Source organism: Mauremys reevesii, unplaced genomic scaffold (assembly GCF_016161935.1).
Source record: "Mauremys reevesii isolate NIE-2019 unplaced genomic scaffold, ASM1616193v1 Contig52, whole genome shotgun sequence".
NCBI lineage: Eukaryota > Metazoa > Chordata > Testudines > Geoemydidae > Mauremys > Mauremys reevesii.
In genome coordinates this window covers 212,825-235,004 of record NW_024100865.1, presented here as the reverse complement: position 1 = coordinate 235,004, position 22,180 = coordinate 212,825, and the positions used below count along the sequence as shown (strand labels likewise).

Sequence of the window (22,180 nt, the reverse complement as noted above, 5' to 3'; positions counted from 1 at the left end):
TCCAGCCACACTGTGTTCTACAGGAACAAAGGACTGGAAAAATCTGGCTAGAAATGTGGCATGCAATGAGAGGGCAGCAAATCACCAGAGAGCATTCCATAGGTGGAAAGAGCTTGAGATGAGCCTAAGGTTAAAGGCCACCAGAGATGATGAGCATCAAGAGAAGATTGCATCAGAGTTCTGAAAAGGCTCTTTGCCATTGTGAGGGTGCTTGCTACCCAAAACTTAGCACTGTGCGGCACTTCAGATCAGCTGCATGTGCCAAACAATGGAAACTTCTGCATAGAACCTCCTCACCACACAAGTTCCCCAATCCACCACCCTTTCTTTAATCCTCATAATAATTCATAATAAATAAATGACTATTCATCAGAAGAAAGAAAGAACATCCTAGTTCTTACATCTCCTGCTTTCTTTGTATGTGTCAGTCTTCCTTAAATCCAGGGGCGGCTCTAGACACCAGCGCGCCAAGCAGGCGCTTGGGGCGGCCGTTTCCCGGGGGGGCGGCATTTGGCTCCGGTGGAGCTCCCGCCGGCATGCCTGCGGCAGGTCACGGGCGGACCGGACCTGCGGACCTGCCGCAGGCATGACTGCGGCGGGTCCCGTCTTTCCCGCTGCTCGGTTGAGCTCCGCAGGCAGCATGACTGCGGCAGGTCCGCTGGTCCCGGGCTCCGGTGGACCTGCCGCAGGTATGCCGGCAGGAGCTCAACCCGAGCCGCGGGAAGAGGGGACCCGCCGCGGGACCGGGGAAGGGCGGCGCAGCACTCCGCGCTGCTTGGGGCAGCCCGATTTCTAGAGCCGCCCCTGCTTAGATCATAGGGGCTTTGTATCAGGGAGTGTCCTTATTTTCTCTGTCTTGTAAAGCGCACACTAGTGACACTGACCAGATAAATAACCAAGCCCTTTGTCATGAAGAATGTTCTCCTCAGTAAAGCAAGCTATAAACATTAGGAAATGCACAGAGAACTAAAAGGCTGCAAAGTGAAGCACTCTCAAGTTAGGAAATACCAGAATGAGCATTGCCTGTGCAACGTTGAAATGAGGCAGGGATCCTACAGGCAACAGACTCCTTCAATACCCAGCCCCATAGCAGAAAACCCTGTGCGCTGAATAAGGAAGGGGTCCTGTGGGAAAAAAATACTATGGGATCATGTCATTAAAGTCTGCATCATCCTGCAAATGCACAAGAGGACTGAATTGAGGGTGCCAGGGCAACACTTCTTTGGACATTTGCTAACCTGAGAATGCTTCACTTTGTAGTCTTTTCATCCTGTTTAAAAACCTTGCCTTTGTATTGCCTAATGATTTTATTGATGAAAGCAAATGTCAGTAACGTTAAATGAAGGGTTTTTGTTTGTTAATTTCCTTTTTTTTTAATAGAAAGAAAATCTTTTATCTCTGTGCTGTATAACCTGGTGACCCCCCGCTCCAGCCTGGAAGGGGGTAGAAAAGCCTTGCAGAGGGCTGGGCTGGGCAAGGTAAAACCCTGGCTGATTGGGGGAAGTGGCTGCAGCTGGGGCCATGCCCCAAACTGAGCAACAGGGCCTTATACGAAGGCAGGGGAAGCTGGAAGGATCAGTCTTTCTCTGTCTGTAGAGAGAGAAGGGCCTGGCTGCAGGGAGCTAGAGACAGGATACCTGAGTGGAGCAGGGCTGGGGACAGGCAGAGGAGCTGGGGATCTCCAGCCTGGAAAGCCCCAGGCTGTGACCTTGCATAAGGCCAACAGGTCCTGGGGGTTGCAGAGGGCAGCCCAGGGGTAGGACAAAGCAGTAGGTCCAGACCCTCCTTGCCAGTGATGAGTGGCTGATACTGCAGCCTGCCCCAGGGTGCAGGGCTAGATGATGACTGGCAGTAGCCATATACTGATGCGAGGTGGGAATAGTGGGTTGGAGGTTCCCCAAGGAGGGGAGACCCTGAGACTGAGGGGTTACTGCCAGGGGGCAGCACCCCTGCTAAAGTGGCACCGGCCAGAGGACAGGCAGATCACCAGCCTGCAGCGAGCGCTCTGGAGCTGGAATGAGCTAATTAGCAGAAGTCACCAGCAGGAGGTGCTGCGGGGATGAGTCCACACCTCTACAAGCTGTTTAAACAATGAAGCTCTTACTCATGCGTTGGTTCAGTCTATATTTTATTGCCATTGTTATCTTGATGAAAATCCCCGTTTCACCACTCAGTGCTGTGCTGATCAGAGTATTGAAAGTCATTAAATTAAACTGCATTAAAATAAAACTCATTTTATGCAACTGCAGGGTCAGTGAAAGTTCTCAGCTGTAACCCTGAATGGGCAAGAACCAGAGAAACAATATCCAAGAAAAAGAGTTGGAATTTTGCATCTTGTTTTCACCTAGGCCTTACTGAGGAAAGTAGCAAGCACCTGCCCTTTGCAAAGGAACACAGACCCGTACCGCAGCACAAACCCCACTGAGCACAGCAGGGACTGTCCCGGTTATCCAGCTCTGGCCCTGTTTCATTACAAACTTCCTGTCTGTGATGATGTTCTGGTAACAAGGGGGCAATCAGCTGTCAAAGGGAGCTGTTGCCATGGCAGCCAGGGTGCTAGTCATTCTCCCCAAGTATGAAAATGGACCGGAGGGAGGGAGTGCTGAGTGGTGGGTTATCTCTGATGTCACAAGGCTACTGCTCTGGCAGCACCAGTGGGCAGCAAATGTGTGGTGTGTATGTGTGTTTGGGGGGCGAGGCTTTGCCAGTGTTCCTGTTTCCCCAAATTTCCTAAAGAAGCCAACAACATAACTACCCAGAATACACATTAATGATGATTCCACCCACATGTTAAGTAGTTGCTGAAATTTGATTCAAATCCCACATGGCATGTTTAGAAACAAGGGTTCCAAAAAAGGAAAGACCTCGTTAAACAGAAAATATTGATGCTCTGGTGCATTTGTGGTTGTGTTAAAATGGAATACTGTGACTTTAAATGTTGGGCAGGGTTCCTGGGCATGCTTGCATACTGGGGAGCTCAGTAGGGCAGCACACAATCGGGGCATAGCAGCAGCCAGTCAGCAGGTCCCCAGTGAGTTGTGCCTCTCTATTATAGGCAGTAGCCTGCGTTCTCTCCCTCTGACTTTTGGGTTCTTACGTGTTGTTGTTCTGGCTCCTAAGAAACAAATTAGCGAGACTTTGCGAACATCCAGCAAGAGTATTTTATATTTTCTTTAACTTGTCTGCTTGTGTGCCACAAACCATGAAAGGCACAATCTCATCCAAAATAAAATAAACGTATGAAGCCAAATGTCCTTTTGAAACAAAAAATGGAACCATTTCATTCTGGTCAGGTTGATCTTACTGAAGCACTTCACTTTTCCTTTCCCTTTCACAGGGAGGAGCCTAAATTAGGTTTCCCTAAATCCATGATTGGAATAGTGACGCAAAGCCTCACTAGAAGCCAAGCAGCTCGGAAAGAATGGGATGATCACAATACAGTAGAACCCTGTTTATCTGACCCTCCAGTATCCGGTTCTCCATATTAACCCAACAACCAGCGCACATCGGTCCAGAAGTGGGCGATCTTTCCTATGGTCCCTAGATGGTGCTGCAGCCTGGCACGTTCCCATTCATCCGATTATCCGACGTTTTGGTTAACCAATCCGGCCCTGGTCCCAACTCGATGGGATAAAGGGGGTTCCGCTCTCCTTGTGAGCGATCGTTTGATGCAGGGAATCTGCTGCTGGTGTTATTCCTCATGGAAAAGTACAAATTGCAAAACTGATGGGAGGGGCCTTCTGAGGTGGTAGGGAGGGGTCACGCTGTTACCTGCAATGTACACAGGCCCCACAGCAGGGACGCATTTCGGACTGTGCATATAAACAGCTTAAAAGTGCATCACAACAGTGAAGCCATTGTCAAGATGCTATTCTGTGAAGAGGATTGTAAGACAGTCCCTGTTCCTGATCTGAGGCCTGAATGCAATAGGGATATCCCACTCGAGAGCATTGAGGTGTGTGAAGGGGTCACCCTAAGTGAAAAGACAGAGGTCATGGCTGGTCTGCAAAGTGACTGGCAGGTATTATCAAGCAGGCCGGACGCGGCTCACAAAAGTTGCCTAAGATGAACACTGTGGGATAACAACCTGTACCCAGCAAAGCATCCCACAGAACTGGTACATTGCGGCAGCAAGTTCATAAGGAGATGGCAAGCCTGCTTACAACACTCCTTCTCTTACCTCCATATTACAAGTGGAAAACAGAGGCAAAGGAAGACTAAACCCAGGGGTTTTAAAAGTATTTAGGCCACATAAATCCCATGGATTTCAGTGGGAATTAGGAACTGAAATCCCTTTAAAAAATCGGGCTCAATGTGATTTGCTCAAGATCACAAAGGAAGTCTGCAGTGGGGGTGGAATTTAAACTCAGACCCCTCAAGTTTTAGGCGAGTGCAGTAACCTCTGGCATCCTTCCTTTCTCCTGTGTGTGTCTAATGACGTGTTTCTGTCTGTCTAGCCCCAGACATAACCATGTCTCTGTCTATCTAGCCACAGAGACAAATATCCATCTGTTTAGTGTCTACCTCTCTGTCCCCAAACAGAACCACCTGTCTCACTATCTAGCTATAAAAACACCTCTCCATGTGCACCTCCCTTTATTTAATTGTACAGGGATTTCAGGTGGGGGCTGTGGGAACTGAGATAATAGTGGTGGCAAACGGAAATAATTACAGTCTGAGCATCTCCTCTTTATATCAGCTCTAAGTTAAGCAACATAGTTCAGAAGGTAGTGGAACAAGCAGGGGCAGGTGTCTATATTGAAGAAATCACATATCAGTGCATAAAGGAGAAGCTGTAACACAGTTACTGGACACTGTTTTTCAAGGAACATGGCGCCTTCCTTCATTATCGGGCTCAAGTTCCATTTCCATTTTGTTTTCTCCTGTAAATCATACGATGATTTGCAGAAATTTCTGCACAATGACTTAATGAGTGAGAACTAGCTCATATCTGCACTCCAGTACTGATCAGAAAAACCAGTCCCCATATTTACATACAGTGAGGAATAATTTTCTGGTGTATTGTCCTCCTCAGGGCGTCCTTCACCCCCTTGTTCCTCAAACTGTAGATCAGGGAGTTCATCATGGGGATCACAAGGGTATCGGACATGGCCACGATTTTCTCCCATTCCACTGAGCTGCCAGATGAGGGTCATAAATATGTAAAGATCAGGGTCCCATATAAGAAGGAAACGACAGTCAGGTGGCAGGCGCAGGTGGAGAAGGCTTTGTGCCTTCCTGCCGTGGAGCGGATCCTCAGGATGGCAAAGATGATGTAAATGAAGGGGATGAGGATGGTGAAAATGGTGCCTATGATTTCTATGGCTGCAAAGAGGAAATGCACTCGCTTATTGATGCGAAAGTCAGAGCAGGAGATTTCTTGGAGTGGGCGAATATCGCAGAAGAAATGATCAAGGACATTGGAGTGGCCGAAGGACAGACTGAATGCAGTACACGTATGCAGAGTGGTGTTGACACAGGCGCTTAGGGAAGAGCCAGCCACCAGCTGGAAGCAGACTCTCTTGGACAGGATGACATAAAAAAGCAATGGGTTGCAGATGGCCACAAAGCGATCGTAGGCCGTCACAGCCAGGAGGCAAAGCTCATTTCTGGCACAGAAGGAGAAGAGGAAAACTGAACCACACACCCAGGGAAACAAATGTATTTACTCGTCACTAGGGAACTGAGCATCGCCTTGGGGGCAATCACAGAGGAGGAGACAACATCTAAGAGTGACTGAGGAAAAAGTACATGGAGCTGTGGAGTTGGGAGTCAACGCTAATCAACACAATCATCCAGACATTCCCCACCAGCGTGCAGAAATAAATGGCAAAGAAGAACACAAAGAGGATGTTTTGCAGCTTTAGACTGTCAGTGATTCCCCGGAAAATGAAGCCAGTCACTCTGGTGCAATTTCCGGGAGCCATTTCTCCTGTCACTGTGCTCTGTGTCAAGGAAGATGCAGAGGAAGGGATAGAAGCAATGGGTACCACAACAATAAATCTGATGTACAGTGGAGACTCGTGTTATCTCTTAAGAGATGCCGAAATAACGGAAATTCAATTTCGTCAGAGTTTCCAAAGCCCAAAGGAACCATTTTGATTATCTAGACCAGTGGATTTTTTTCTCATTTGTGGATGAATCCAAAATTTTGAATGGAGGTGGAAATTGTAGACACAATCTGTGGACTCTTAGGAATCCACAGCCACAGGTTGCAAAGCAGTGTTCTATGGTAACAACCACCTTTGGAGGACCCCTTAGATACAGTCTGTGGATCCCAAGGTGTTCGCAGATGATACATTCAACACCCCCAATCTAATCTAATTGCTTGTATAACACAGGTCATAATTTTTTTCCAATAGTTTTCATTGTAAATTAGAGCATATCTTTTAAAAAATAATCCAATCTTGAATTAAAAATTGTCCATAAACTGAATATCCACCACGACCCTTGGTAAATCATCACCCCTTGTTAATAGAGGGTTTTTATGTCGAGCTGGTCAAAATTCCCACCCATCCCCTTGGAAAGTGTTGAGCTTTTATTAATAAAACCCCAAATCCAAACTATTTTGGTGCTGGTCTATTTTGGCTGAAATCTGAAATATTTTGGTTTTGAAATGGAACATCTGGGAGATGTAGTCTGGCCTATAAAGGAGAATGGAAGCCTGAGGAACTTCAGCTAGACAGATCAACATGTGGACTGCTCCGTGTTGAAGGTGTTTGAGAACAGGTCAGAGAAACACCCATCGGGATGTTTACTTGGTGTTACTTGGTCTTGCCCCAGCATGGGGACCCTGACTTGACTCCATGAGGTCCCTTCCACCCTACATTGCTAGGACTCCCTAATAACAATATTTGTATTGATTTTTGTTATTTTATTTTATTTGTTGTAAAAATGCTGACATTTCTATGGAAAAGTTCAATGCAAAAGAGATTTGTTTGTTTTTGTGGGAGGAGGGCAATTTTCATCTATTTCCTAGGAATGTAGTGTTCCCACTCACCGTAGGGGGTCTGATCCAAAACAGATTGATGCCAAGTGGAGTTTTTCCATTGATTTCAGTGCACTTTGGGTCAGGCTATTTGTTACTATCAGATTTAATCATCTTTCCAGCTAGCAGAGTGAGAAGCAAGGGAAGGTAATACTCAGTGTATTTTAACCTTCTGCACTCCCTAAAGGAGGAGATCTTCAAGGCAAAGAGATTAGTAAAGTTCACACCAAATTATAAAAGTACATGAACTCAAAGAAGAAAACACACGTCCTCTTTTACTGAACTATTCAGTATGAGATTTTGAATGCACTGAAATCGGGAAGTTGAAAGCAGGGTCTAAAATCCCATGATGTTTGTGACAGCTTAACCTGCCTTTAACTGATGAGTAGAAACAATATCTCTAACAAAATGGCACGACCAGTCCACTGGCCAGCTCAGTCAATGCAAAATACAGCCAGACCCACCCAACCATCTCTCTACATGGGCTCCTACCCAAAATCTCTTTAAAGGTAAAGTTGTGGAGCCAGTTCCTGAGCTGGTATAAACTCAAATAGCTGGTGGACTTTTCATTCGAGCACTTTAATACTTTAAGATCATTTTGGGTTAAAGTCTTGCAAATAAAAAATAAAAACACGGTAACCAATATATTTGCATGAATATTCAGTCATTTCCCTGAGATATGCATCTTCTGCACAAACTGGTCTTCTTTGGCTGCTTTTTATTACAGCTCCTAGTTTTTTTTCAGATTTGCCCATCTATGGTTATGAACAAGGTCACCTGTAACAAAGTTCTTGCATTTCTCCATGAGACTAAGAAACATCAAAGATAGGAATCAAAATTTCCATATGGAAATGGAAGCATAAAGTCACACTCATCTGGAAGCCCCATTTCCTAGTAATGTGGTTATTATGGTACTAGATTTCTACAATTCTTTACCTTATCAATGTGAAAAATTAAAATGCATGTGCGCGCGCACACACACACACGTTTCAGTTGTCCTGTTTGGACTAATCAAGTTTCACCATAATAGAAAACCACCAGAAAACATCAAGAAGAAAAAAAACATTATATTAAACAGACTATTGAAAAATAAAGGATTTTTTCCACAAAATGGAATATTAATATCCGTTATCATTTACAGGTTTCAGAACTGATCCTAAAACATCATCAACTCTTACCTTGTTGTAACAACGCAATATCCAGAACACTTTCAAATGCTGTGATGTAATGTGGGATAGAAAAGAAATTAATTCAAGAATCTTTTTCCGGTAGAAAGAGCCAAAATTGCTAGTAAAGTGAAAACATCTCATCTCTAGGTGAATCCCACTAATACTGTAGCTATTTCGATAAAGTGAACTGAATGACAATGGCAGAGAAAAAGAATTACTTTAAAAAGAAGGAGGTGAGTGTTTTGGAATTTCCAAAGGCTGCTTGCTTCAAAGCAATTGACAATTGCAAATGTTTGGGTTTTTTTCCCCCAAATCAGCATTTTAGAAATGCCAACCACAAACAATGTAAAGTCAGCAATTGCAACTATAACTTTCTTCTTATGAAACTAAAAGGCCAGGTGTCCCCACAGCCATCTGATCTATGGCGGGGGGTGCTTGGAGTGGTAGATTTAAGCCTCATATTAGCACTCTAGCACCTTTCCATAATTAAACCAGGAGCTATGCGATTTATAATAAGTCAGTTAAACAAGATCCCACAAACTAGGAATAAACTCTGATTACATTCAATAACCAGCATTTTTGTTGAAATCAGTAAGATTATGTTAACAATGTTTCACTTTATATTAACTGAGGAGATATGAATGAAGATCAATGTTAATCAGCAAGAGCTGAATTAAAACGGTGGGTGAGACCCTCATGCCTGCTCTGGTTTCTTGCACAGCCTACAACTGGAGTTCTGCAGTGGGGAAGCAGAGGCAGCAACTGAGTTTGGAAAAGCTTCCACCTCCAAAGGAAAGGAGCCTAATGAATACTAAGTAAAACATCTCTCTCTCTCCCATGTTCACATGCAGTATCTTATCATCCTGTACAACCTATGGCTACAAATCTCTATAATTTACCATGAGTGAGTGGAGACAGTGGGAGGACCAGCCTGTCCTTCTCAGAAGATAGTTCTTTAGCAGAGTCATAAAGCAGCTTCCTCGAGAATACCCACTGATCTCCACCTAAAGGGCCACAATGAATTGCAGGTCAAACAGCATCAAGATAGATTGTTCCCTTGGAAGCTAGGTGGGTCCAGATGTTCCTGTTCCTTCTCCCGCATCAAACTAAGAAGAAAACTCAACTATGCAAGAGAGATTTCATTCCATTATCGGTGTGTATCCACCCCGAACCCATGAGACTGTCCATGGGAGCAGAGAATGGTGCACTGGGGAAGCCAGTGCTGCCCATTCCATACTGTACAGTCTTTTTCACAATCTTCTCTCTCCAGGGCTGTCGACTGGGAATATTTCACCAGTAAAATTTTCACTACTCTGGAAAACTATCTTGAATAGTTTTGTATCATCTGCAAATTTCGCCACCTCAATGTTTACCCATTTTTCCAGAGATTCCAGAACACTGGAAAAGGGCAAACATAGTGCCCATCTACAAAAAGGGAAATAAAAACAACCCAGGAAACTACAGACCAGTTAGTTTAACTTCTGTGCCAGGGAAGATAATGGAGCAAGTAACTAAGGACTTGGCTACACTTGACAGTTGCAGCGCTGGGAGTTACAGCACTGGTCGTACAGCTGTGTAGGGACAGCGCTGGTGTGTGGCCACACTGACAGCTAACAGCGCTGCATTGTGGCCACACTTGCAGCATTTGCAGCACTGTATTGAGAGGTGCATTGTGGACAGCTATCCCACAGAGCACCTCATCCCATTTTGGCGCTGTGGGTTGTGGGAAGGGGACGGAAGGGCGCGGGTCATTCTGCTTCCTGTCCCAACGCCCCGTGGTGCATCGCTTCACATCCCAGCAGTCACAGTTTTTCCGGCCATGTCTGGCGCCATTGTGAGTCTCTTGCTGTGTTTTACTCTCTCTCTGTGAAGCGCGATTTCTGTGGGAAATGGAGCCTGAGCTGCTGAGGACTGTGCTGATGAGTGTCGCCAGCACATCACGTTTGGCAGTTGAGCTATTCCTTCAGCTCCAAAGTGACAGTGAGGAGTTCGACGATAATAGCGAGTCGCCTGACGCATGTGACACTAAATTGCTTGTGGCATTCACGGAAATGCTCAGCACTGTGGAACGCCGCTTTTGGGCTCGGGAAACAAGCACTGAGTGGTGGGATCACATCGTCATGGAAGTCTGGGATGATGAGCAGTGGCTGCAGAACTTTTGGATGAGAAAAGCCACTTTCATGGGACTGTGTGCTGAGCTCGCCCCCACCCTGCGGCGCAAGGACACAAGATTGAGAGCTGCCCTGACGGTGGAAAAGTGGGTGGCTATTGCAATCTGGCAGCTGGCAACTCCAGACAGCTACCGGTCAGTCGGGAACCAGTTTGGAGTGGGAAAGTCGACTGTTGGAATCGTGTTGATGCAAGTTTGCGGGGCCATTAATCGCATCCTGCTAAGAAGAACCGTTACTCTGGGGAACGTGCAGGACATTGTGAATGGCTTTGCACAAATGGGTTTCCCTAACTGTGGAGGGGTGATAGATGGGACGCATATTCCTATTCTGGCACCCCCCCACCTAGCATCAGAGTACGTTAATCGGAAGGGGTATTTCTCTATGGTTCTCCAGGCGCTTGTGGATCACCGTGGGCGTTTCATTGACATTAACACAGGCTGGCCTGGAAAGGTGCATGATGCACGCATCTTTCGGAACAGTGGCCTGTTCAGGAAGATGCAGGCAGGGACTTTTTTCCCAGACAGGAAGATCACAGTAGGGGACGTCAAAATGCCCATTGTGATCCTTGGAGACCCCGCTTACCCGTTACTGCCTTGGCTCATGAAACCCTATACAGGGAAGCTTGACAGGAGCAAGGACCGGTTCAACTACAGGCTGAGCCGGTGCCGAATGACTGTGGAGTGTGCTTTTGGCCATTTAAAAGCCCGCTGGAGGTCTCTGTTTGGGAAGCTAGACTTGGGGGAAAGCAACATCCCCGCAGTTATATCCGCATGCTGTACCCTCCATAATATTTGTGAAGGGAAGGGTGAAACATTCAGTCAGGCATGGACCACCGAGGTTCAAGTCCTGGAGGCTGAATTTGCACAGCCAGAGAGCAGGGCTACTAGAGAGGCCAAGCACAGGGCTACAAGGATTAGGGATGCCTTCAGGGAGGAATTTGAGGCTGAAAGCCAACAGTAAGGTTTGCTGCCTTGCACGGGAGTGAAGTGCAGTGGTTACACTGTTAGTAGGATTCAATTTTCCCTAAAATGATTTGCAGTGCCTGTTTCTTTACTGGGCTAAGGTATCTTTCACTTTCTGCAATAATAAAGACTATTTTCAAAGCCAAGAATTCTTTTATTGAAAAGAAAATAACTTCCTTGACAGACACACAACATTTTGGGAACCTAAAAGGGCAGGGGGGTGGGTTGGTGAACTGTACAGTCACAGGTTTGAATATGTCCTGTCTGGAGTGCTGTGCAATGACTGCTGCACTTCAGGGTGCATATACTGCATGGTGATGGGGGTTGAGTGCAGAGGGTAAGGGTCGTAGTTCTCAGGGCTGGTTGGTGAACGTACAGGTGTTGGAGGCAGCTGGTGGAGGTAAGAACCTGGATGCTGGGGAAGGGGGTTTGGAGCTGACATTGGGGCACAAGGGAAAAAGCTTTGGGATGGGGGGGCAGGGGGGCAGCACGGTAGTGCTCTGCCTGCATGGCTACGAGTGACTGGATAGAGTCCGCTTGGTGTGCCAGGATTCTTAGCAGCTGCTTTGTGCTTTTCGTCCTGGCCACTGCGTTTCTCTGGCGGATCCTGCTTTCCCTTTCTCTCCAGTCCTGCAGGTTTTTACTCTCTCTAGCAGACTGATCCATAACCGCTTTCAGCATGTCTTCCTTGGTTTTTTGCGGCTTCTTTCTGAGGTTTTGTAGTCTCTGTGCAGTCAAGGAGACAGGCAGTCCAGCAGTCAAGGTCGCTTTTGGAAAGGCAAAAATGGCAACAGTTAACAGGGGTAGCATTGTTCATAATCCCATCCAGACAGTAATTCCCACACACTGAAGGAGTTTACAGTCTTCACTTTAGCATACTTTTCCCATACCAAACAGAGCACACATAACCCAACAGGAGCCATGAAATGGTGAGTAAGGGGGACTGATTGCTTCAGGGCTGTGCAGGGGTTTCTGTGCATTGGGGACAGCAAACAGCTACAGGGGGCATCTGCACTGAACAGTCTCCCAACATTTTCCACAGGAGTTAATCCTGGAAGATATCTCGCTGCTGCGGGTTACCAGGGAAGAGCGGGAAGGTCTTCTACAGCAATGTGGATTCCGCCCTGGCCCCTATGCAGCTTGTCTGTGTGCAGCAATGGTCCCCCCACCCCTCGCAGCACAGTGGCACGGACGCGTTAGCCTGGCTGGGACAAGGACCACAATGGCTCTCCCTATAAACTTGCGCAGGCGCATTGCCCACAGTCTGGCTGAAACTTTTGAGGAGAATACCGCAGCAGATTACCGCGACGTGATATACCACATCAATGGGCTATTCCACATCTAGGCATGCATGCATGCAGCCTTAACCCCCCTCCTCTTCCGAAATATTTCCATCCTGAAAATAAAAGCCACTTACCAGTAACCCGCTCCTCTGCTTGTCCTTCACCAAGTACTGGCTGCTGCGATTCGCTACCTTCCTCCTGGCTTGAGAAGAGCTCCTGGCTGCATGCCTCCTGGGACTCTGGGGTGTCTTCCCCCACCCCAGTACCTTCAGTCTCGGTTTCCTCTGTCCCGCCTCTCTCCTCCTCCTCCTCCTCCTCCTGTCCCCCACCCCGCTCAGAAATGTCCATTGTGGTCGTCGGATTGGCAGTGGGGTCACCCCCAAGTATCGCGTCCATCTCCCTGTAAAAACGGCAGGTCGTGGGGGCAGCGCCGGAGCGGCGGTTTCCCTTGCGGGCTTTGTAATAGGCACTCCGCAGCTCCTTTACTTTAACCCTGCATTGCAGCGCGTCCCGGTCATGGCCCCTTTCCAGCATGGCCTTTGCTACCTGGCCAAAGGTATCATAATTCCTACGTCTGGAGCGCAGCTGGGACTGCACAGATTCCTCCCCCCAAACACTAATGAGGGCCAGCAACTTGCCATTGCTCCATGCTGGGGCTCGTTTGGCACGCGGAGGCATGGTCACCTGGAAAGATTCACTGATTGCACTCCACACCTGGCTGAGCAAACAGGAAGGGGATTTTTAAAATTCCTGGGGCATTTAAAGGGCGAGTCACCTGAGGCCAGGGCAGTAGAGTGCAAACTGATGAGCAGAGTGGCTGAACAGGAATTCTGGGATATCTCCTAATACCCTGGAGGCCAATAACAGCGCTGGTGTGTGGCCACACTTGACGAGCAGCGCTGCATCACCAGCGCTGCACTCGTTATTCCCCAAGCAGACCAGGTGTATAGCCAGCGCTGCAGCCAGGGAGTTGCAGCGCTGGATGTGCCTTGCAGGTGTGGACAGTTACTAAATTGCAGCGCTGGAAAACCTTCACCAGCGCTGCAACTCTCAAGTGTAGCCAAGCCCTAAGGAAATCATCTGCAAACACTTAGAAGGTGGTAAGGTGATAGGGAATAGCCAACATGGATTTGTAAAGAACAAATCATATCAAACTAATCTGATAGTTTTCTTTTTTAGGATGGCAAGTCTTATGGATAGGGGAGAAGTGCTGGATGTGGTATACCTAGACATTAGTAAGGCATTTGATATGATCTCACATGATATTCTTATCGATAAACTAGGCAAATTCAACTTAGATGGGGCTACTATAAGGTGGGTGCATAACTGGCTGGATAACCATACTCAGAGAGTAGTTACTAATGGTTCCCAATCCTGCTGGAAATGTATAACAAGTGGGGTTCCACAGGGGTCTGTTTTGGGACCGGCTCTGTTCAATATCTTAATCAACAACTTAAATATTGGCATAGAAAGTACGTTTGTTAAGTTTGCAAATGATACCAAACTGGGAGGCATTGTAACTGCTTTGGAGGATAGGGTCAAAATTCAAAATGACCTGGACAAATTGGAGAAATGGTCTGAGGTAAACAGGATGAAGTTTAAAAAAGACAAATGCAAAGTGCTTCACTTAGGAAGGAACAATCAGTTTCACACATACAGAATTAGAAGAGACAGTCTAGGAAGGAGTATGGCAGAAAGGAACCTAGGGGTTATAGTGGACCACAAGCTAAATATGAGTCAACAGTGTGATGCTGTTGCAAAAAAAAATGAACATGATTCTGGGATGCATTAACAGGTGTGTTGTGAGCAAGATATGAGAAGTCATTCTTCCGCCCTACTCTGCGTTGGACAGGCCTCAGCTGGAGTATTGTGTCCAGTTCTGGGCACCACATTTCAAGAAAGATGTGGAGAAATTGGAGAGGGTCCAGAGAAGAGCAACAAGAATGATTAGAGGTCTAGAGAACATGACCTATGAAGGAAGGCAGAAAGAATTGGGTTTGTTTAGTTTGGAAAAGAGAAGACTGAGAGGGGACATGATAGCAGTTTTCAGGTATCTAAAAGGGTGTCATAAGGAGGTGGGAGAAAACTTGTTCATCTTAGCCCCTAAGGATAGAACAAGAAGCAATGGGCTTAAACTGCAGCAAGGGAGGTTTAGGTTGGACATTAGGAAAAAGTTCCTAACTGTCAGGGTGGTTAAACATTGGAATAAACTGCCTAGGGAAGTTGTGGAATCTCCATCTCTAGAGTTATTTAAGAGTAGGTTAGATAAATGTCTATCAGGGATGGTCTAGACAGTATTTGGTCCTGCCATGAGGGCAGGGGACTGGACTCAATGACCTCTCGAGGGCCCTTCCAGTCCTAGAGTCTATGAATCTATAAATCCTGCCCCTCTGCGAACCGCTCTGCTGCTCCCTGGCAGGATGCAGCACTGGCTACATCACCCCCGTCTTCCTCTGAGATCAGGGACCAAAGGGGGTGAGACAAAGAGAGGAAGACCCCCATGGCAGGGGGTTCCCCAAGGCTGGGGGAGGGAAGAGCCCCCGAAAGGAAGGTAACTGTGTGACCTTGTTGGCAGTACCTCTTTCAGAGTCTCTGGTGGGGTTATAAGAGCAGAAGTTCTGCTGGTTTCCCTAATCCCCCTGCAGAGTCTGGGCTCCTGATAAAGCTGCCAGACAGCTGAGTGGGTAACCATGGCAGCAGGCTGGCTATGACCATGTGCACCTCCAGACCACCTGTTTGTCCTCCTTCAAGGCTTCACAGTGAGCCCCCTGCACACCCAAGTATGGGTCCCCTCCCCAACCAGCTGCTAAATCTTGCACATGTGGAGACATTTCTTCCACCAGAACTGTCACCTGCACCTCAACTGCCTTAAAAATATAGTTACTCTGCCAAATGGGAGGGGAACCCCAACATATGGGAGAGGAAAAAAGCCCCTAAATTTGTACAAGGGAGAGAACCCCCCCATGCCTTGCAGCACCCCCAGATTCTGTAAGAGTTAGTAGAGACCAAAATATTATGGAGGCAGGAAGAGAGGCGCCTGCAATGGGGGTGGGCGGAGATTGTAAGGCTGGGTTGAACAGGGGGAGGAAAAAACCTCGAAAGTGTTTGTGGGAATCTGAAGGGATGAACCCTAATTTTGGGGGGGGAGGGTGAAGAAAAGAGGACATTCAAGCTGAAGCCGAAGAGAAGAACCCCACAAGATTGAAAGGCTACAAATATTAGAAGATACCTGAGAAGGTGAAGAGAAAGAGACCCCATGATATCTTCAATGGAAGACATAAGGCTAAAATGGAGTAAGGAAATCAAGAGAGACCTCCAAGGAAGAGCACTGAAAGTGGGGAAAGACCCTAAAGGAAAGAGGGGGCACCCCTGGGAAGTAATATGGGGACAGAGGAGAATTAATAAAGATAGAGGGGGCAAAAGAGAAAGAATTAATGAAATATAGAAGAAGTTTCTAGGGGCAAGCCAGAAAGAGAGGAAAAAGGAAAAGATGGAGGGAGAGTTTTGGGGGAGAATGTTAGGAAAAAGAAAAGGGTTAAACTGCAGAGTAAACACAGATATGCAAAAGACTGAAGGAAAAAGGAGACTGGCAAAGAGAACAGGAGAAAGAAGAAAATATCTGAGCAAAGAGTAAAACAAAAGAATAAATAAATAAATAAAATTAAAAAGAGGGGGAGACAGAATGGCACACAGGTTTTTTTTATTATTATTTTATAGTAAGTTTGATGCCAAAATGTAGCGCTTAGATACACATTCACTGTATGTTGCCAAATGTTAAAAATCATGAGTCAGGCCTCAGAATCTTAAACTGAGTATAGTCCTGTGACTGTCTTAAAAATCATGAGATTTTTTTTTAAAAAATGATACACTAAATTCCTTTTGTGTGTCTTCTGGTTTTTCAGATTTTAGGGTTCATACTCTCAGGCTGTCTCTGTAACCACAAGAGTAGAAACTTAGCTTTTTTTTTAATGGAAAGTGTTACTTTGTCACATGACTCTGGGAGCTAGGACTTTACAAAAACATCAAATATCAAGAGATTTGTGATAAAACTGCAATGTGGCAACATTGTATATGTCACAACATGATGCTCTAGGGTAATGGGTCTCTGAGGTCTGACTGAGAATGGTAGAGGGCATTTGAGTCCATCATTCCTGAGATTAGCGGCAGGAATAACCAGATTTTTCTTTTTAACAAAATTTTAAGTGTAAAATAAAGGGTTTTCAGCCCTGATTTAACTGTAATCTGAATGCAAACTTAATCATGGAGCTGCTTATGCCTCTCCACACATTACCCCATCAACTCAAGTTGATGCTGGGTTTTAGAATACAGTTGTGTATGCATCTCTTGACAAATAATCATATATATTTGGGAGTCTTATGGTTTTGATGCACTTCTATATTAATATGTAATTTGACACATATTATCCACAAGTTATCCTAGTGCAGAACTCCACATGAACACCAGGAATGCTCTGATTATTCTAATTGTGTAGAATTTGGAGCTGGGACATGGCTAGAGGTGGGTAGTGGGAGTGAGGGGCCCAGCTCTGTGTGCGGTTTGGACTGTGTAACAAAGGGAGTGTGCAGCCCTCCAGTAAACTGCTGCCTGTGATATGTGCATGCAGCAGCATAGGGCAGGAGACAGCAAAGGAGAAACTTCCAACACATTAATGGCTTCTACAGTCCCAACCAATGGCTTAATGGGATGGGAAGGAGACGTATCTGCAGAGGGAAGATACCAGCTACACACCCTGTTGAGCATTTACATAATTGGTTCCCAAACTGGGGGGGTGCACCCCACTGTGGGGGCGTGAAGAAATTCCAAGGAGGGCGTGAGACTACCCAGCCCTTGAGCTCCCGGCCGGGAGGCTAGTCCTCGGCCCTCCTCCTGTCCACCCTCCTCCGCAGCCACGCCACAGCAGCATGCTTTGGGCCCACCCACCTCCTAGGCTTTCCAATAAGCCAGTCCTGCCACTTTGAGTGGCCTGGTAAGGGAGAAGGGGAAGTGGGAGTTGGATAAGAGGCAGGAGGTCCCGGAGCAGTGGCAGTCAGGGGTCAGGGAGCAGGGGGCATTGGATAGGAGGTGGGGTCCCGGGAGGAGGTAGTTAGGGGTGGGGGGGGGTCCTGGGAGGGGGTTGTCAGGGGACAAAAATCAGGGGTGGTGGTAAAGGGGAAGTGTGGGGGGTGAGGGTTTCTTGAAAATTAAAAAGGGGGCATGATGCCAAAAAGTTTGGGAACCACTGATTTACATAAAGTAAATGCATAAAGGAGGCCAAATGTCACCTACCCCAACCTCTGTAATTTGCAGTTTGGATGTTTCAGTTCCTCACACAGCAGCTGGACTCCTGAATATCTTAGTTTGATATCACCCAGTTCCAGCACTGTCTGACTTTGGCTGGTTCTGAGAACAGCGGCAAGATCCCCACAGCAAGCGTCTGAGACACCACACCCCCACAAGCTGCAGGAGAGAGAAAGGCAAAAAACTCGGTAAATGGGGTGGGGAAGAGAGGGAGATCCTGAAACAATCATACAGGGGCTACATTTGTGGCAACTGGTTGTACAGGGGGTGGAGGAGGAGAGACACACCAGTCTTCCCTCACTTGATTACAGTTATTTAACAACCCCTCTGCTGAGCAATAGTAAGTGTCCAGGGCCTTGCAGATCAGAGGAGAAATCAGTGACAAGGCATCTGGGTGCACTCAAAGTGTACCTGTAACTCTCCTGCTACTCCCGCAGCTCCCTCTTTTCCAAAGCCGCCTTTACAGAAAACCCTGCATAACGTAAACATTACACATCTCCCCCAAATAAAAAGCTTTTTATATCCTAAACAAAAAGAACTTGGACACCTGTAACAGCACCATCTGGGGGCATCTGCCATAACAGCATGTCCAGTGCCTAGCACAGTGAGACTCTGATCTCCGCCAAGGCATTTTACCACTACTGCAATTCACTAATAGATAATACTATAACTACTGTAAACTATGTGGAATTCATTCTGCCACCACCTGAGTTGTTGATGGTTGGCTGGATGAACAAAGGACCTCATTGGAGCAACTTTTCATTGATACATTGGTACCCAAACAGGAGACCACCTCCCACTACCATCACCACAACCAGCATAGTGGTGGCTAATGAGCATCACCTGGACTATTAAATTGGTGGGTCACGAACCATGACTAAAGAACAAACACACAGAACATCTGTTTAACAAATCAATACTGTATTTAGTGCTCAACTGTGAGATGCACAGAGCCTGTTCATGGGTAAGTTGTTCAAGTATTTCTGTAAATGTGCCAAATTTGGTAGCTCAATGGCCAGAGTTTTTGGCTTCCAATCAAAGATTTGGTGAAATACCTCCTCATGCAATTTTTTTCACCTGTAAACTAAAAAATCCCTGTCATGCAAACTTAAATCTTTATTTTTAGTCTTTACTTTTACATGGGTAAGGAATAGTGTCCTTAGCCTCTATTTGTCAGAGGGTGGTGATAGACGGCAGGAGAGAGATCACTTGATCATTACCTGTTAGGTTCACTCCCTCTGGGGCACCTGGCATTGGCCGCTGTCAGCACACAGGATACTGGGCTGGATGGACCTTTGGTCTGATCCAGTATGGCCATTCTTATGCTCTTACTTTCTTACTTGAAAGTGGGAACATAAATAAGTAATATCTGCAGAAATACACCTTTGTCATGTTCTGCTTTGGCTCATTCCTCACACTGGATACTGAGAGTAAGCAGGGTGGAGAAAATGATGTTTCTTTTAATAAAAGAATCAAAGACACTGTTTGTAACTTAAATCAGATTAATTTAAACTGAATTTTTATTTAAATTAAAAATATTTTGCATTTAAAAATAAATGCATTTAAAATTAAATTTGAAATTATGCATCCTATAGTAAGACAAACTTATAGAATCATAGAATATCTGGATTGGAAGGGACCTCAGGAGGTCATCTACTCAAAGCAGGACCAATCCCCAACTAAATCATCCCAGCCAGGGCATTGTCAAGCCTGATCTTAAAACCTCCAAGGAAGGAGATTCCACCACCTCCCTAGGTAACCCATTCCAGTGCTTCACCACCCTCCTGGTGAAATAGTTTTTCCTAATATCCAACCTAAACCTCCCCCACTGCAACTTGATACCATTACTCCTTGTTCTGTCATCTGCTACCACTGAGAACAGTCTAGATTCATCCTCTTTGGAACCCCTTTCAGGTAGTTGAAAGCAGCTATCAAATCCCCCTCATTCTTCTCTTCTACAGACTAAACAATCCCAGTTCCTCAGCCTCTCCTCATAAGTCATGTGCTCCAGCCCCTAATCATTTTTGTTGCCCTCCGCTGGACTCTTTCCAGTTTTTCCACATCCTTCTTGTAGTGTGGGCCCAAAACTGGACTCAGTACTCAGATGATGCCTCACCACTGCTGAATAGAGGGGAACGATCACATCCCTCGATCTGCTGGCAATGCTCCTACTTATATAGCCCAAAATGCTGTTAGTCTTCTTGGCAACAAGGGCACACTGTTGACTCAAATCCAGCTTCTCATCCACTGTAACCCCTAGGTCCTTTTCTGCAGAACTGCTGCCTAGCCATTCAGTCCCTAGTCTGTAGCAGTACATGGGATTCTTCCATCCTAAGTGCAGGACTCCTACTATAATCTATTTGAATAACTGAAATTAAACAAAATGATATTCAAGAAGTGTGTGTTTCCTGCTGAACTAATGTAAATCATCAGCTGAGCACCTGGAAGCCCTGAGAACACCAGCTCGAGAGAGGGATCGGCTTCTGGCTCCCTGCCGCAGAGCTGGAAACTCTGGAAGCCCCAGCTCCCTACCTGTAAGGCTCCTGGCTCAGTCACTGTTCCCAGGGCCTCTAGGTTCCTGATTCCCTGTCAGCATACTAGAGCTGACAGGGAGCCAAGAGTCTAGAAGCCCTGGGAGCCATGGCTGAGCTAAAAGAATGGTTTTCAACCTTTTTGGTCTCAGGACCCATTTGTAAACCTTGGTGGCCTGTTGCAACCCAGTAAATATCTTTAGCTCAAGAAAAGTTTGGCTTAGAATATATTTCTTACCCAAGATATACACATTAACATGATACATACTAAATGCAGCAAATATTAATATGCAGTACTTAAGTAGTTGTTGTATAAATCCAAGATTCTGAGCATTGCAACCTGTCAGAATGTATCAAGAGAGCTCCTGGCTGAGGTGGCTCATCCATTTGCCTGTCCAGGATTTGAAGCTGCAATGTGTTAGCCTCTACCTGTATCTGGTTTGCTTCATTCTCAGCTTCCAGTTGCTGCATACACCTTAGATGAGCTTCCCTCTCCATCTCAGCATCAGCTAGGTGCCTTTGGTGGGCTTTCTCCTCAGCCTTAGCTTCCATGGCATCTTTCCTCTCCTTCATTCAGAGTTCCACCATCTTCGATTCATGCTCATGTAGTTTCTCCGATGCCAGGACCTGCCTTCGGATCGCTTCTGCATCTGGCACATGGGGAGACTGAGACCGTGCTTTTTGGTCACAGTCCATGACCAAAGTTCTTAGTTCCAGAGCTGAGATGTCTTTCTTAATAGTTATCCCCCTATCTTTATATAAAGCTTTAAGTTCTTTTGTGTTCAGATTCTCATATGATTGTACCTGATCTTTAACCCTTAAAACTCTCAAGATCAAATTTTGATTAGCATTTGATTATGATCTCAAAGCTCAATTAACCTGTGTTACGTGAATCCTGCAAAAAATTATGCCAGTTCTGATGGTGTCCAGAGTGACTCACAAAATGTCTTTAGGGGATCTCTGTCCATTCACCTAGAACACCCCCGTGCCAGGATTCAAGTCGTTCAGATAGAATCATAGAAGATCAGGGTTGGACAAGACCTCAGGAGGTCATCTAGTCCAACCCCCTGCTCAAAGCAGGACCAACCACAACTAAGTAATCCCAGCCAGGGCTTTTTCAAGCCAGGCCTTAAAAACCTCTAAGGATGGAGATTCTACCACCTCCTAGATAACCATTTCAGTGCTTCACCACCTTCCTGGTGAAATAGTGTTTCCTAATATCCAACCTAGACCTTCCCCACTGCAATTTGAGACCATTACTCCTTGTTCTGTCATCTTCCACCACTGAGAACAGCCTCACTCCTTCCTCTTTGGAACCCCCCTTCAGGTAGGTGAAGGTTGCTATCAAATCCCCCCTCACTCTTCTCTTCTTTAGACTATATAAGCCCAGTTCCTCAGTCTCTCCTCATAAGTCATGTGGCCCAGCCCCTAATCATTTTGTTGCCTTCCACTGGACCCTCTCCAATTTGTCCACATGCTTTATGTAGTGGGGATCAAAACTGGATGCAATGCTCCATATGTGGCCTCACCAGTGTCGAAGAGAGGAATAATCACTTCCCTCAATCTCCTGGAAATTGTCCTACTAATACAGCCCAATGTGCCGTTAGCCTTCTTGACAACTGTTGACTCATATCCAGCTTCTTGTCCACTATAATCCCCAGGTCCTTTTCTGCAGAACTGTTGCTTAACCAGTCGGTCCCCAGCCTGTAGCAGTGCATGGGATTCTTCCATCCTAAGTTCAGGACTCTGCACTTATCCTTGATGAACCTCATCAGATT

At 46.2% G+C, this 22,180-nt stretch overlaps 1 pseudogene; it reads right to left on the bottom strand.

The window, feature by feature from the left end:
• Positions 1 to 4,990: 4,990 nt before the first annotated feature.
• Positions 4,991 to 20,975, bottom strand: LOC120394367 (annotated as a pseudogene).
• Between the last annotated feature and the right edge of the window lie 1,205 nt (positions 20,976 to 22,180).